Below are 17371 nucleotides of genomic sequence, written 5' to 3'. Positions count from 1 at the left end.
TTGATCCCTGGGTGGTCAAGATCCCCTGGAGAAGGAAATGGCAACCCACTCCAGTTTGCTTGCCTGGGAAATCCCATGTCCATGGGGTTGCAAAGAGTAGCACATGGCTTTCACATTAACTTTTCAAGCTGTTATCAGAAATATAATTTACAAATATATTCTCCCATTCTCTGGATGATCTTTTCACCTTCTTGAAAGTGTCCTTTGATGAACAAAAATTTTTAATTTTAATGAAGTCTAATTTCTCTTTGGGCTTCCCTGGTGGCCAATGGTAAAGAATCTTCCTGCCAGTGTAGGAAGCATGGGTTTGATGCCTGGATTGGGAAGATCTCCTGAAGAAGGAAATGGCAGCACACTCCACTGTTCTTGCCTGGGAAATCCCATGGACAGAGGAGCCTAGTGGGCTATACAGTCCATGAGGTCAGATACAACTTAGCAACTAAACAATAATTTCTCTTTAATTGCTTATGCTGAGGTATTATATCTAAGAAATATAATTTAAGGTTATGAAAATTTACCCCTCTGTTTTCTTCAAAAAAAAAAATGAGCGTTTAGCATTTACATTTTAATTCTTGATCCATAAGAGTTAATTTTTAAATATGGCTAAGGAAAGGCCTTCCTTAATGCAAAGGCCTTTTTCTGGGCCTTTCCATATAAATTTTAGGATCAGCTTATCCATTTTTTGAAAAAACAATCCAGCTGGGATTTGATAGGGATGATGTTTAAGAGGTCTTTCAATCAGGAGAGTATTGCCATCTGAACGTTTGAGAAGAATGTGAATTCTGTTGTTGTGTCTATTCATATGTGTTGGTTCTAGTTGTTTTTTGTGTTTTTCAAGTCTCCTTTCTATTTGTTGATCTTCTGCCTAGTTGTTCTATCCATTATTGAAAGTGAAGATGTGAAGTTTTTAAACTCTTCCATTGTCTTTCTCCTTTCAATTTCGTCAGTTTTTGCTTCATGTATTTGGGACTTTACGTTTCAGCATTATGTGTTTATACTTGTTAGATTTTCTTGATGAATTTAACTTTTAGGATTATAAAATGTCCCATTTTGTCTCTAGTAACAGTTTTTTGTCTTAAAATCTATTTTGTCCCATACTACTGTAGTCACCTCAACTCTTTTGATTACTTTTGTGTAGTATGTCTTTTTCTATCTTTTCATTTTTAATCCTTTTGTATCTGAATCTAAAGTAAATCTCTTGTAGCCAGGATATGGTTGGATCGTATTTTTTTTCCCATTCTGCCAGTATGCCTGTTGGAGTGTTAGTTCATTTAAATTTAATATTATTGCTGGTTTTTACAGCTTCTGAGGCTGGGAGACTTGTTAATTTTCAAGACTACCGTAGAGCTGGGAAGAGGGGTGGGAATAGCACAAGTTAAAATGCCACAAAACTCACTGTTCTCACCCAGTTCAGCAGTTTTTCTTAAGTAATTGCTCTTTAGATTGTAGCAAGCCTTTGATTAATTTTCAAAGTTTTAAAATTATTGATAATTTTAAAACTTTGTGTGCCACTTCATTTCTTTTGTGGAAGGGTGGAGTTGTGGAGGTTCTTGGTCCATCCTCTGTATGTGCTTCTCTAAATTGATTTTTAAAGGTAAATTTGATCATTCTATAGTCACAGAAATACAGTTGTTGTGTGAAAGTGTCTTTTTTAACCAATTAGAATGGCAATGATTAAAAAGAAAGAGATGTAGAGAAACAGACATTCTTATATACTGCTGGTAAAACTGATAGTCACTCAGTCATGTCCAACTCTTTGCAACCCCATGGACTGCAGCCCACCAGACTCCTCTGTCCATAGAATTCTCCAGGCAAGAATACTCAGTGAGTGGCCATTCCCTTCTTCAGGGGATCTTCCTGACACAAGCATCAAACCCGGGTCTCTTGCGTTACAGACACATTCTTTACTGTCTGAACCACCAGGGAAGCCCTATACTGCTGGTAGAAGGATAAACTGGTACAGTCTGCCAGTTGTATGGTAATTTGTAAAACCCTTTGAGGTGGTTATACCCTTTGATCCAGTAATTCTACTGCTAGAGATTTATGCTTTCATGCTCAATGGCTCAGTTGTATCTGACTCTTTGTGACCCCAAGGCCTATAGCCCGCCAGACTTCTCTGTCCATGGGATTTTTCCAGCAGGATTACTGGAGTGGGTTACCATTTCCTCCTCCATGGAATCTTCCTAACTCAGGAGTCAAACACTTGTCTCCTACCTTGATAGGCGGATTCTTTACCACTGAGCCACCTGGGAAGCCACTAAAGTGGTCCAGATTCCTCCAGTTCACAGAATTTTAAGCATCTGCAAAAGTAGAGCTTTTATTTATTTTGAGCTTTAAATCGTCTGCATTTGCTCCATCTAAGATGAACAAACAAATATTGAGATAAATCGTAGCCTCATAAAACTCTCTCCCTTACTTCAATGAACTCCTTAATTTGCATTATCTCTAAAGGCTGTCTCAGTTTTGAAGACATTTTCAGCAAGTTGACGGAAAATGGATGTTTTCTAATATGGCTAAGCTTCTTTGACTAGCCATTTCATCTCCGTCTTTGGGATTCTCCAGGCAAAAATACTGGAGTGGGTTGCCATTTCCTTCTCCAGGGGATCTTCCCAACCCAGGAATCAAACCCAGGTCTCCTGCATTGCAGGCAGACACTTTAACCTCTGAGTCACCAGGGAAGCCCATTCACTCACACCTCCACTTTATGCTTCTTGAAGCAATTAGGAAAAGAAAAGGCAGACTAAAAAGCTTTTTTAAAAAATTTAACCACATTTAATCCATAAGCTTAAAAAATAAGATTTCTTAAACTTTAAAAATATCATTTCTTAATTCACATAATATATATGTTCATGGAAAACATCAGAAAATACAGATGAGTAAAATAAATGACACAAAAACAGAATTGGCCTTAATCCAACCATTCAGAGATAATCCCCACTAACAGTTTCACATTAACCTTCCAGAGATTTTGTATGCATCAATAAAAATAAAACCTGTATTATATCATCAAAATCAGATGTATTTAAAAATGTATTTAAATAATTAAATCATTAAATATTAAAATAATTAAAATGTAATAAATCATTAAAATTATTTAAAAAATAATGTTATTTTGAATTTATTTTTTACATCAATATATAATGAACAACTTTCTATTTGGTATTAATTGTACATCCATAATATCATTTTTAGTATCTAAAATAGTATTTTTTTAAGATGCAGTCTGATTTGTTTCACCAGTCTTCTACTTTTGGATAATTTAGTTGTTCTCAGTTATTTACAGTTATATACAATGTTGTGATGGATTATTTTCTCCAGAAAAATAGCACATTTGATGGGACTCCAGACTCAGTATTTAATAGGAGGTCCGGATTGCATGAAATTTTCTTCAAAGAGATTAGATTAAGACTCTGTCTGAGGCAAGAATAGCCACCATTGTTTACATTTTTTCTGCTGCCTTAGTTAAATCTGCTACAGTGACATCACTAGTATGTTTTTATCAATGAAGTGATGAAACGAATGAGAGCAGTATTTTATTTTTTGAATTGCCAGCTCATGTGATGTGAATTGTCACTTTCAAAAAGGAATAAGGTAACAGAGATTTCTTTTTAGGAACTTTAGAATACAGTCCTTTAAGAGGCAACATGAAAGTAGGAAGTAAAAAGTGTCCTGGTTTGATTTGCAGCTACACCCATTTCAAGCTGTGTAATGTTTATTTATTTTTTTAACCTTCTTATTTTATATTAAAGTATAGCCAAAGTATATTAGTATCCCTGTGCCTCCCTTTTAATGCACAAAATAAGGATGCTGTTTGTCTCAGTGTTATGAGGATTATTAAAATAAATAATATGTAGACTAATTGGAGCACATAGCTGTCCATTTGGCAAATGATGATTCATATTATTGATAATTTTAATGGTGAAAGAAATGCTGTTATAAGTTTCATTTCTAAACATCAGCATCTGTGGCTAATTCAGTAGGGATGAGTTCTTTAAAAGAGCTCTAATTTGACATTTATGCCTTATAGCTAGAGTAATAGACCTAATTAATATTTGTTCAATAAGATAAAAACATGATAAAAAGTGTTATTTGTGCAAATGCTAAAAAAAGAAAGCTTTTTTTTGGTAAGAAAATTCCTTTAAGAACAGAAGGAAAGGGTTTTTTAATATGCATTAATAAAGGAGCTGAAGTCAATATGCTTTTAAGATACAGCTATTCATATGCATAACTTGTTATCTGCTTACATGTTTTGCTTATCATAGTGTTTATGTTAGTACTTTGGAATTAAAGAGAGAAATTCTCACAAACTTACTCAAGCACATAGTGGTTAATGCAGCTGGGAAGCTGCCTTCCAAGTTCCTTGAACCAGGAATTTAGTTGGTAATCTCTCTCTTCTCCTCCTCAAACAACCCCAAATCACATCTTCCCAGCTTAGGAACCCAACAGAAAATGGAGTTTCCACTCCAACTCAGAACTGAAAATCTCAAGGAGGGTCCGATACACTGACCTAGTGGTCAGAGGCAGATTGGATTTCCAAAAGACTGGGGCATGTGGAAGAGAACACACCTGGCAGGAAAAAAGGAAAACAGTAGCCACTGTAACAGCGCTTCCAAATTGTGGTTTCAGTACAATGAGTTGCAACTGTTACTGAGTTGTGAATTCCATATGGTGAGTCTTGAGCAGTCTCATTAAAAAATAACATTTTATTTTTAAAGAGAAATGTAAATGAAATTGTATAGAAGCTGTCAAAGAATGTCACAGTCAGGAGAATGATCGTTTGGTGAAACTTCAATTTCTGTTGTATCTGTGTGTGTGTGTGTGTGTGTGTGTGTGTGTGTGTGTGTTTGGACCAAGTGCAATGTAAACTTTAGATTGCAGTTTAGAAGGATTCCAGGTCTGCATTGCACAGTGCTCTTCACTTGCAAGTCATTGTCATCTGTGGGAAGATGATCTGCTTGTTGCTGGGATCTTCGTCTCCATTAGGAAAAACAGCAAGTTTGGAGTAGGCATATGGGAAATAGTTGCCTCCCAACCTCCCAGTTAACAGAGTTGGGTTTGGGTTTTGTTTTTGGTTTGAGAGTCTGGGGACATATTTTTTCCTGTGGCTCAGTTTAAGGTAAAACTGTCAGAAACTGCTGCAAGCGTAAATTCCATTCGGTTTGTAGGTTTTAACTTACAGAATCTCTTCCAGTGACGGGACCAGCTTCCCAGGTTGTTCAAGCACATGCAGTCACACAGGGCCTCACTTTTGGTTTAATGCTCTGATGTCACCATATTAGTTTCTGAATGTGGGCCACACATTTTTTGTTTTGCACTGGGCCCTGCAAATTACATAGCCAGTCCCGTCCACCAAACACTGAATCAGAGGGATCAGTAGTTCAAGTCAGTTTTGTCCCACCCAGAAGATTGTAGACATCCTTCCCGCTCACTTATGCTCACGGGGCATGTGATACTGACAAGAGGAATACATCTTTAATTCTCTGTTTAGTTTCACCTGGTGCCTCTTAGTTTTCATTTTAAAAAAAAAATAATGACACTAAACATGCTCTTTTTGATTAATTTTCAGCATGTTAATGCATACCATAATCAGCAGCTGGTTTCCTGCCTCACTTCCCCAGCAGTCCCAGGCTGACATGCCCAACGAACTCAGGCTAAACTAATCCTTGAATCTGTTGCAGCCCAAGCTTATGTTTAATGTATGCCCTATTTCTCCCCATCCCTTCACTGGCCCTGCATCCTTTAAGCAGGCTGTCAACTTACTAAAAAGAAAGAGACAGCATCAGATTTAAAAGGTCTTTCACACATGCTGTGTATTCATTAAACTGAGTTTTTAACAGATAGTGTTCATGTACCAGAGTGCTTCTCGGCTCATCTTAGGATAGTCCATGAAACTAGCTTAATGGCTAGACCCAGTCCACTGCTAACACTTCCCTGCCAAGAAAACCCCCAGTAATTAAAAACAATACAGGAAAGACTATACTTTCAGGGATCATTTCTATAGTTTGTTACTAGAGAAGTTTCTCTGAACGTGTAGAGCACCTGAAACCATGAGGAGGAGATGCAGTGTCCTCTCCTGAGCGTGGAAAAAAAAAAAAAACAATACAGGAAACGGGTGAATCATGTTTTATTTTTCATAACCTGAAAAATAAAAATCTTAAAAGTTTCCCCTTTGCTTTGTGATTGAATGTCCAGGTTGCCCAGTGCCCAGTAAGAGTCCCATTGGCACAGCTATAAAACATATATAATCTTTTGTTTTGATTCAGATTCACTACAGTGACCAGAGGTTCCATGCCTTAAGTTGCTTTCCTACTGAGAAGGAAGGTCTTGCCTGAGGTCTTGCTCTGGAATTTGTCAAACCAAAAGGAAAAGCTCCTAAAAGCCAAAAGCCAAAAACTTCCTGAAGTTGGAGCAGGAATTTAGTGCAGTTTGAGCCATCAGCTCAATGATTCACAGGTTGGAATTTCAGACGCTACCTCACACAGAAGTGAGCTCTTTCAAAGGGAAAGATAGTCAGAGAAAAGAACCAGGAGGAGGAGGTCTTTTCTGACAAAAGCCTGTTGTTGACACTAATAATGAGTTCCCTGGTTTTTTTTTTGAGTCAGGCAGGCTCTGGTCTCTGGTGTCATTTGAGATTGTGTTTTGGGGGTCTGGGCACGTGAAGTGAAGTGTTTACCTGCCTTTCCACAAATCCTCCAGGCAACAAGCAGATTATAAATGAACCAACATCTAGTTGAATAAAACTCATACATTCTTATTGGACCTTACGCCTGCCTGGGGATGGCTGTGTGAAGGTCAAGGAGAGTTTGCAGTTTCTTCCTTCCCCTGGCTGTGTTGTGTGGCAGATTTGTTCTTATTGAGTGGTATAATGTAGGGTGCTACTCCAGTGCGGTACAAGGAACAGAGGCCATCTTTGCTGCCTGCCTTCCAGGGTAGTTGACTGATCTAGTTGTCTGATATCATTCATGATCAGACAGTGAATGAATGTTCATTGTTAGACGTGATCATTGTCTTTCTTCTCTTGAGAGTACCTTTTAAACCTTAAGATAAATTTGAAACCTAATCTTGTTGAATGATATACATAATAAACGCTGAAATTAACATTCAGTTAAGTTCAGTCGCTCAGTCGTGTCCGATTCTTTGCAACCCCATGAACCGCAGCACACTAGGCTTCGCTGTCCATCACCAACTCCCGGAGTCCACCCAAACCCATGTCCATTGAGTCGGTGATGCCATCCAACCATCTCATCCTCTGTCGTCCCCTGCTCCTCCTGCCTTCAATCTTTCCCAGCTACAGGGTCTTTTCAAATGAGTCAGCTCTTTGCATGAGGTGGCCAAAGTATTGGAGTTTCAGCTTCAACATAGATTTATCAATATTCCAGACCATATGCTAAATTCTTAAGCTAACCTGAAATTTCTCAAGTTATGCCAATCATTTTGCTCATTATTCAGTTCCAGTAACCAACATACATCATCACTAGGGGAAAAACTAGTGGTCATCACTGTTTCATTAATCAAGTATACAACCCTCCATTAAGAGTCCGTTTCTTTGAAAAAAGGTAATTCTTTTTGGAATTATTACAATTAGCGTTCTTCTTTTGAGAGAGTATAACAGTCTCTGTAGATAAGAAACTCAGACATTCTTATTGTACCTTAGGCCTGTGACACGACTGAAGCAACTTAGCGTGCACACACCTGCTGGGGGATGGCTGTGTGAAGGTTGCGGGGAGTTTGCAGTTTCTTCCCTCCCCTTGCTGTGTTGTGTGACAGATTTGTTCCTGTTGAGTGGTGTAATGTACGGTGCTACTCCAGTGGGGTACAAGGAACAAAGGCCAGCTTTACTCCCTGCCTTCCAGAGCAACACAGGCCCTTGTTTTCAAAAGCTACAACCTGAGGACTTCCCTGGTGATTAAAAATCCACCTTGCAGCGCTGGGGAAGTGGGTTCCATCCCTGGTTGGAAAACCACGATTCCACAGTCCACAGGGCAGCTAAGCCTGAGCACCATAGTAAAGAGCCTGTGTGCCACAACTAAGACCCAATGCAGCCAAATTAATTGAAAACAAAGGTACAGCCTCAAAACATTAAAACATGAATTATCTGCATTAGAGGATATTGTAGGGCTTATTCCCTTCTAGAAGGAGCCAGATGGAGGGCAGGGGGTACTATTACTTCAAAACTTCGTAGTCTTGATTAAATATTCACGATGGGTTGAAGGGGGATGAAGAAGGTAGAAGGTTTTGCACATGAGATGTCATGAAAATAGTCCAATTTGAGATCTATATTGTTCTTTCTCCTTTAAGCAGTTTTGTCGTCTTAAAAGGAGAGACTTCTCCTTAGACATTAATATTCTCATTCCATTTAATCAAATTGCACTGGTAGGTCCTTGTGGAAATCTGACAAGAGTTACTGTCATTGTTTCACTTTTGAGCAATTAATCCTGTATCCTGGTGTGTGTCATTTTCTAATAGTTTCTATGTAGATCTGAATTCCTTAGTGAGCTTATAAGCTCCCCGGCAAGAATAGCCCGTGATGCCTATTGGTAGAGCAGCTGACCACCTACATGGCACGTTTACAGCAGTGGCAGTACAGCAGGGTTGCGAGGGAGACCCTTTGCTCCCCAGGGAACATTTGCCGATGTTAGAGACGTTTCTAGGTCTCACAGTTGGAGGAGTACCGCTGGCGTCTAGTGGGAAAGGTCAGGGTTCTGCTCAACATCCTGTAATGCACAGGACAGCCCCTCAGCATGAAGAATTATCCTGCCCCAAATGTCAATAGGGCTGAGGTTGGAAAACACAGCTTTAAAGGAACCCAGAGAACCACCATACCTTTCCCCTAGTTCATCCCCTTGCCAGCTCACTGAATCAAGGATTCCAAAGTTAGAGGTTCCTACATTTGGCCTGTGTCAGACCTCATTAAAATGGCAACACACATCAGGCTTCCCCTGGCATTATATTTTAGGGCTATGTCAATTGCCCAAGATCTCTTCCCAAAGGTAGATTTTGTAGAGAAAGATGAAGTACAGGAGCACAGAGAGTATTTCAGAAGGGAAAGGCACTGGAAAGGCCTTGTTGCTGCTGCTGCTAAGTCGCTTCAGTCGTGTCCGACTCTGTGCGACCCCATAGATGGCAGCCCACCAGGCTCCCCCGTCCCTGGGATTCTCCAGGCAAGAACACTGGAGTGGGTTGCCATTTCCTTCTCCAACGCATGAAAGTGAAAAGTGAAAGTGAAGTCGCTCAGTCGTGTCTGACTCTTAGCGACCCCATGGACTGCAGCCTACCAGGCTCCTCTGTCCATGGAATTTTCCAGGCAAGAGTACTGGAGTGGGGTGCCATTGCCTTCTCCGGCAAGGCCTTACCAGAACCTAAAGTTAATTAATTTTTGCTAAGGACAGCCATTTTTTATAAACTGCCCCTGCCATGGGCCCCATGCAGCCACGTCATTGAAAACGAGAGCACAGGGTATCACATAGAGGCAGTCACTCTTTATGGAGTGCTGGTCTGCTCCAGCAGAAGCAGTTCAGCTGTCGCTAGCTTACAATCCCTCCTCCTTTGGGCCACAGACCATGGCAGCAAAACCACATAACCAGCACCCTGGCATCTGAGTGCCATGGTCTTGTGTGCCCCTGGTGCTGAACCCAGCCTGAAACCGAGTGTTTGTGCGGTTAACACCTCTTCCTTCTGGATCACACTCAGAGAAAGTCAGGGACACTCGGAAGTCTCATCAAATATGCCTTATTTATTAGTCAACAATCACAAGGGACTGACTTCCCTGGTGGCTCAGACGGTAAAGAATCTGCCTGCAGTGCTGGAGACCCAGGTTCGATCCTTGGGTCAGGAGGAGCCCCTGGAGAAGGGAATGGCAACCAACTCTAGTATTCTTTAGTATTCTTGCCTGGATAACTCCACGGACAGAGAAACCTGGCAGGCTACAGTCCTTGGGGTCACAAAGAGTCAGACACAACTGAGCGACTAACACTTTCACAACAGACAATGATGGTTGTTTTCTTTCTCCCAAATTCTTAGAAGTATACCTTCCTCTTTTGAAAGTGTTCCAACAGTTATCAAGAAAAATTCACTCTCTCGTATGTATTTTGAGTTAATGATAAAAGAACTAGGCGAGTTTAAAAATAAAGTTTTAAGGAAACGAGTTTTTCTTTAAAAACAGTCTTCAATTTTTTGCTTCTTACTAATACCAGTTTTTTTTACATATAATTTCCCACTTTTTAGGTGTATAGTTCAGTGGTATTAAGAACATTCACACTGTTGTACAGCCGTCAGTCCACCATCCTTCTCCAGAATTTTTTCTTTGTAAACAAGCCGAACCCATTAACTATTAACTCTCCACTTCTCCTCCCCTATCCCGCCCCTGACAACTATTCTACTTTTAGTCTCTAGAAATTTGACTACTCTTGGTATTTCATAAGTGAAAGTGAAACTGAAAGTCACTCAGTTGTGTCTGACTCTCTGCGGCCCCATGGACTGTAGTCCATGGACTTCTCCAAACCAGAATACTGGATTGGGTAGCCTTTCCCTTCTCCAGGGGATCTTCCCAACCCAGGGATTGATCCAGGTCTCCCGCATTGCAGACGGATTCTTTACCAGCTGAGCCACAAGGGAAGCCCAAAAATATTGAAGTGGGTAGCCTATCCCTTCTCCAGGGTATCTTCCCAACCCAGGAATCAAACCGGGGTCTCCTGCATTGCAGGCTGATTCTTTACCAACTGAGCTATCAGTGAAGCCCATTTCCTAAGTGGAATCATACATTATTTGTCCTTTTTTGACTCAGGTATTTTGCTTAGCATAATGTCTTCAAGGATTGTCCATGTAGTATGTATCACAGTTTCCTTCCATTTTGAGGCTGAATGATATTTCACTGTATGTATGATCCCTTGGACTGTAACCCACCAGGCTCCTCTGTCCATGGAATTCTCCAAGCAAGAATACTGGAGTGGGTTTCCATTTCCTCCTCCAGGGGATCTTCCCAACGCAGGGATCAAAGTCAGGTCTCCCACATTGCAGGCAGACTCTTTACCAACTGAGCCACCAGGGAAGCCACTGTATGTATATACCACATTTTATTTATCCATTCATCCATCAGTAAACATTTAGGTTGTTCTGCTTTTTGGCTATTTGAATAATGCTACTATGAATTGGGTGTTTGTTGTTGTTGTTTAGTCATTCAGTTGTGCCCAGCTCTTTGCAACACCAGGGACTACAGCATGCTAGTCTTCCCTGTCCTCTCTTGGAATTTGCTCAAACTCTTGTCCATTGAGTCAATGATGCCATCCAACCGTTTCACGGAGAAGGCAATGGAAACCCACTCCAGTACTCTTGCCTGGAAAATCCCATGGACGGAGGAGCCTGGTGGGCTGCAGTCCATGGGGTCGCTAGGAGTCTGACACGACTGATCGACTTTGCTTTATTTTTTCACTTTCATGCATTGGAGAAGGAAATGGCAACCCACTCCAGTGTTCTTGCCTGGAGAATCCCAGGGATGGGGAAGCCTGGTGGGCTGCCGTCTATGGGGTCACACAGAGTTGGACACGACTGAAGTGACTTAGCAGCAGCAGCAACCATCTCATCTTCTGCTGTCCCCTTCTCCTCCTACCCTCAATCTTTCCCAGCATGTAGGTCTTTTCTATGAGTCAGCTCTTTGCATCAGATGGCCAGAGTATGAAATGGATATATAAATATTCAAGTTCTTGCTTTCACCTCTTTTGAGTTACTGCTTTCAATTCTTTCTTCTTCCCCAAAGTGGATAGTTGGATTATATAGTATTTCTATTTGTAATTTTTTGAGAAACTGTCATAGTGTTTGTCATAAGGGCTTCAGTATTTTTATTCAAGTATAAGGATTCAAATTTTACTACGTCCTTGCTCGACAGTTATTATTTTGGGTTTTGTTTTGTTTTTTATAAAAGCAATCCTAATAGATATGAAGTAGTATCTCACTGTGATTTTGATTTCCCTAATGATTAGTGATGTTGAGCATCTTTTAATGTGTTTATTTGTAGGTCTATGGAGAAATGTCTTTCAGTTCTTCTGAATCAGGTTTTTTTTTCTTATGCTGTTGTGTTTTAAGAGTTATTTACATAGTCTGGATATTAAACTCTGTGATATATGATGTGCATATTCCTTCCCATTCCATAGGTAATTCTAGCTTCTTGAAGTCATTGTTCTTCTGGCATTCTACTAATGGCACACGGTCACTTTAGTAATAAGAAGATGGATTCGTACATGTCGATGATAGTCATTTTGACCCATTCTGAAGGCAGGGAGAATGATCAGTATGATCTTTTAATGTCCTTCCAGTCCTTTGGTATTTTGAAAGTGAATAAATAGTTCTTGTTAGCACTTTTGTAAATTGAAGTTCTTATTGCTGTTGACTGTCAAGTCAACCAAATGTCCACTAGATGGTACCCTAGCTAAAGAAGGGAAGTATTTGCATAAAGCTGAAGGTAAACTCCAAAGTTGTCCTGACAAAGACGCTGCCTCACAAAAATATGGTATTTTTTTTTTTCTTTTTTGACAAACTGACCACATTTATAAAATGTTAGAACTTAAAGTTAGGGTTTACCTCTATTGACCTACTCCTTAAAAATGAGAAAATTGGGATCCAGTGAGGTTAAGTACTTGCCAAATGTCATAGCTAGTTACCGACAAAGCCAGGGTTTTACTCTGCATCGGATATTTAATCTAATTTCCCATATTGCCATTGCTGACTATTAGAAAGTCTTCCTAGAGTGTCCTGGAGGGTGCTAGGACCTAGGCTAGTGTAACTTCTTCCATGCATAAAGCAAACTACGAAAATGAGCAAGATACTGGATTGCTCTTGTGAAATATCCTTGAACTATAGATTAAGAAAACAGAATTCACTAGTTTACCTATTAATCCTGGGAAAATCACTTAATATCCCAGTCTGAGTACACTTATCATTAAACTAAGAGATTGAATTAACTGTATGTAAAAGGAAATGGCAACCCACTCCAGTATTCTTGCCTGGAGAATCCCAGGGACAGAGGAGCCTAGTGGGCTGCCATCTATAGGGTCGCACAGAGTCGGACACGACTGAAGCGACTTAGCAGTAGCAGCAGCAGCAGCAGCAGATGACCCCCAGGCTCTATGTTATGTAAAAATGTAGTCCAGAAGCCTGCTATTTCCCTGCAGGCATGCTAAATCACTTCAGTCCTGTCCGACTCTTTGCGGTCCATGGACTGTAGCCTGCCAGGCCCCTCTGTTCTTGGGATTCTCCAGGTAAGAATACTGGAGTGGGTTGCCATGCCCTCCTCCCAGGGATCTTCCCAACTCAGGGATCAAACCAGCATCTCATATGTCTCCTGCATTGGCAGGCAGGTTCTTTACCACTAGCAGCATCTGGGAAGCCCGATACTTCCCTGATTTAACCTTTTTTTTCTAGTTTCAGAGCATAGCTTTATATTTCTTTTTCCACAGTAAAATGGTATGAATTTCTGTTTATCTTTTCTAATGGCTTTGGATGAAAATTTAGGCGCCAGCTAACCATTTTTAAACCTTTTGCAATTTTCACATTTACTAGTGTTGGCGCTAAACAGTACCAGTAATATGTAAGCCTACAATTAAAACAGCACTACTAACAAGATGCTATAATACTATTTTATAGCAACGTATTGCAGGATGTATAAATATAGCACTTATGTGGAACATTTCTATGGGCTTTCCAGAGCAGCTTGCAGTCCTCAAGGCTGCTAATCATTTACAGATTTTCACTTGCTGTTTCTCACCTGTCTTCTAAGTAAATTGTGACTGCATCATCAGGGTGCTTTGCTTTTCACTCCATGTATGTCTGTTTACAGAATCATCCCACCAAACAGGACATTTTCAGCTTCACATTTGTACAGCTCAGTAATGTTCAGAGTAACCGTTTTTGTTTACCCTGGCAATGAATGTAAGTGATATCTCTTCATATTTGATCTATCACAATATACTAATCCCTCACCAAAGTCAGAGTTATTACCTCCTTGAAAAGTACACCAATTAGTGAAATCACAAATGGCAAGATCATTGGCTCACAGAAAACAGGGATGTGGAGAAAACAATTTAAATTGCTTTGTGCATAAAATATTATTATCACAGTGTATATAGTTCTTGAAGGCAAAGGGAGGTGAAAACCTTGTTCTCCTTTCATGTACTGTACTCTTATTCAGTACAGTATTGCAGTCTTGAGCTTTGTTTTACATTTTTAAAAATTTCCAACCAGCTGCTTTGTTTCTGTGGCTAGCCTTTTCCTTTGTTTCATTCTTCTAGATATCTGGAAAGTATCTGTGTCACTGTCCTTTTCCTAAGTTGTCCCAAGGTTGAGGGCGTGGTTTCCTGGGTTACGTGTTGAAGGAGAACACGTCAGTCTGTCCTCTGACCTGTTCCACAGACCTACCTCCTATTTGCAGTAGAGAGCAGTAATTATAGGAACATCCTGCACTTGATGATTAAGGAAACCGAGCTGAACAGGGGCTTCTAAATATTTGGCATATAAAGAGAAAAACATGTTATCTCAAAATTCTGATTGACAAGGGACTATCCCATCTTTGTTTTTTGCTTTGAAAAATAACCTAATGAAGAAAGTTCACTTTTTTCTGTGATTGAATTTAACAGAAATGTAGATTTTGGATTTGTCCTGTTCATTTAACACCCAATTTTCTAATTACTCATTGAAAGGCCAAAAAGATAATGATTTACTAAAATGTGTAAAGATATTAGAGAGCTGTAAAATTATGATTTCTTTTCTGCACATAATGGCATTAGGTTTGGATTACTGATAACATTTGCATGATGTTGTTTTGAATACCTTATTTACATTGATCTATAAAACGTAACATTGATTTATAAAATCTGAAATGTGTAATTTCAAGGGGAGTCTATAGAATTCTTCCAAGAAAGTATGTCTTTAGAGGCTTATACATATCCAGATTGGTTCATATCCTAAGGACACGCTGTTAAGTTCTTTTATTTACTTTTATCTGTATATTTATTTTAACGGGCTGTTTTTAGTCTTTACAAATGCCATGATTTGTTTTTTAAATCAAATATACAGCAGTCTCTTTTGAAAGCAATTTGGATATCTTTCAAAATTTCAAATACACATGCCCTTTGCCTCAGAAGTTTTACTTGTTTGTGCACATTTGTACAAAAACTTATGTGCAGAGAATGAAAAGACTAGGAAAAAAAACTGAATGATCATCAAAATGACTGACTTAGAAAATTACTCAAACTTTTCAAAAACATGTAAGCTAGGTTTACATGTGCTAACATAGAATAGTCTCAAAAACATATAAGTGGAAAAAAACCAAAGCATAGGCAGTACATATAGTATATTTCCATTTATCTAAAAATTATGAATACGTAATACACATTATATGTTTGTATGTACATACTATTTTTCCGAAATGATAGAAGAAAAAAATGGGAGGTACTGTGGATCTGTAACAGAAGGAATTCCTACTTTTCTTTATTTTTTGATGTTAAATTTTTTTTACCGTGTATATGTAATTTTCATTTTAAAATCAAGCAATTAGTTTAGAAACAAATACTTTCATATGTAGTAACTATTAAAACATAGATGTGTCATGCATATCATTTGTGCCATCTCAGTATACTTCTGCTTTTTACTTATGAAATGTTTCTTGAATGTATTCCTTGACATTGTGTTTTGAATGTTTATGTCTTCAGGGCTTTTAGTTGAGTTGCTGCTTTAACTCAAAGATGTTGATACCTACACTCAGTAACTTTAGGGAAAATCATGTAAAAAACACATGCAGCTTGTATAAAGGAAGAGATAATTTGGAAATGGGTAGTAAAAATAAAATTCTCAAATACCACTGCTGGAGGTAAATAATCCTTTTTACTTGAGGTTTCCAATAAACTTTTAGACTTTAATTTGACTTAAGTTTATATAATATTTTTAGACTAAGTATTTAATCAAGAACTTGCAATGATTAATATTTGTATCTTTTAGAATTTTACTTTTAGCTCTTAGGGACAAAGGTGAATTTAAGCAGGCTTAGAAAATTTCAAAGCAATTCAAGTGTGTGTGATATTTATATCTTGGGAACTGTATGTTGATTGGTAAGAACTAAGGGCTTCAGTTGTGCCTGGAGCTAGTTATTGGACTCTTGGAAGTTGAAGAAATAATTGGTGTACAGTGGGAGGTATGTAAGTAGTTAGTGAAACTGAAGAACATTTGTGTAGCTCATGGACTCACAGAGCTGGTGGAAGCCAGAAATGCAGCTTTGGTTGATAAGGTCCTTATACAAATTGATATCCAAGATGCAGTGAGAGCTTTAAGGTGATAGCTGATGGCTTGGTAATAGTGATAGAAAATATTGTAATAAGTATTTCCTGTGCCAGTAAGAATTGGAAGCCCAAGCCTATAAAAACAGATACTGGACTCTAAGAGATACAGATATGAAAGTCATATTAGCAGTTCTCTTTCTAACAGGCACTATTTATGAGCTAAGGAGGAGGCAGAAAGAAAATGACTTAGTGACATAAGAGTAATTATAGAAATAGGGAGAAGAGATGTTTAACCTGGAAGAACGTTGATTATTTGTAGGGCTGCTGAAGGTAAATAAATATTGGGGTAGCCGAAAGTGACAGAAGTCATTATGTGATCATAGGTCCTTGAGGATGGATCCTTTGCTGGTTAAAAATAAATAAACAAAGGGGATGCAGTTTGTAGTACTTGGGATAGATTTTAGCCTGTTAGAAAACAGTTATTACAAATTTACAGCATGTTTATGTTTTTAATACAAGCAGACCTTAACTTGAAGGTTCTGTTTCACTAGAATAATTTCATGGAGTCCTTGCCTTTCTAAAATCTCATCAATTCCAAGTTGGTACCTGAACTTTCAAATATGAACTCAGTCTTAAGGCTTTGATCCTCAGTAAATGACACAAGCTCCAAGTTGAGATAAAAAGCTGTTACCAGTGTAAATGAAAGCTGTGGAGCAGACCTTGACAAGTCCCAGTAAAAGCAAGCTGGAGGAAGCGGAGTGCTTATTAGGGTAGGCTTGGGCAGGTCTCATGGGAAGGAGAATAACAATGAATCATAGAATTTTGCAGCCAGAAAGGATATCAGTTACCCTTCTTATTTCACAGATAAGGAAACTTAAAGCACAGAAATGTGAAAGGGAAATGAGGCCGTCATCTTCTCCTAATTCATGTTCTCCTTAGTTTATTAGGGGAAAGCTCAGCTTCTGTAACAAAGCATCCTGAAAATACAGTGGCCTCAAGAGTTATAGACATTAATTTCTTTTCTAAGGAAGCAACCCAGTTCAGCCCAGCAGTTCTGCTGCTTGTGAACAGTCAGGAGCCCAAGTTCTCTCAGCTCATTGTTCCACATT

General features: G+C 39.0%; 1 protein-coding gene and 1 pseudogene across 1 annotated transcript in view; both read left to right on the top strand.

Annotated features, from left to right (window-relative positions):
• The window catches only part of LOC102409250 (guanine nucleotide-binding protein G(q) subunit alpha), a 318910-nt gene that overhangs the window by 259415 nt on the left and 42124 nt on the right, over positions 1-17371 (top strand). The window lies entirely within an intron of this gene.
• On the top strand, positions 5971-6084 carry LOC112584024 (annotated as a pseudogene).

The sequence above is a fragment of the Bubalus bubalis genome, chromosome 3, assembly GCF_019923935.1.
Source record: "Bubalus bubalis isolate 160015118507 breed Murrah chromosome 3, NDDB_SH_1, whole genome shotgun sequence".
NCBI lineage: Eukaryota > Metazoa > Chordata > Mammalia > Artiodactyla > Bovidae > Bubalus > Bubalus bubalis.
The sequence above is the reverse complement of the archived record's forward strand: the minus strand, read 5'-3'. Positions and strand labels throughout refer to the sequence as shown.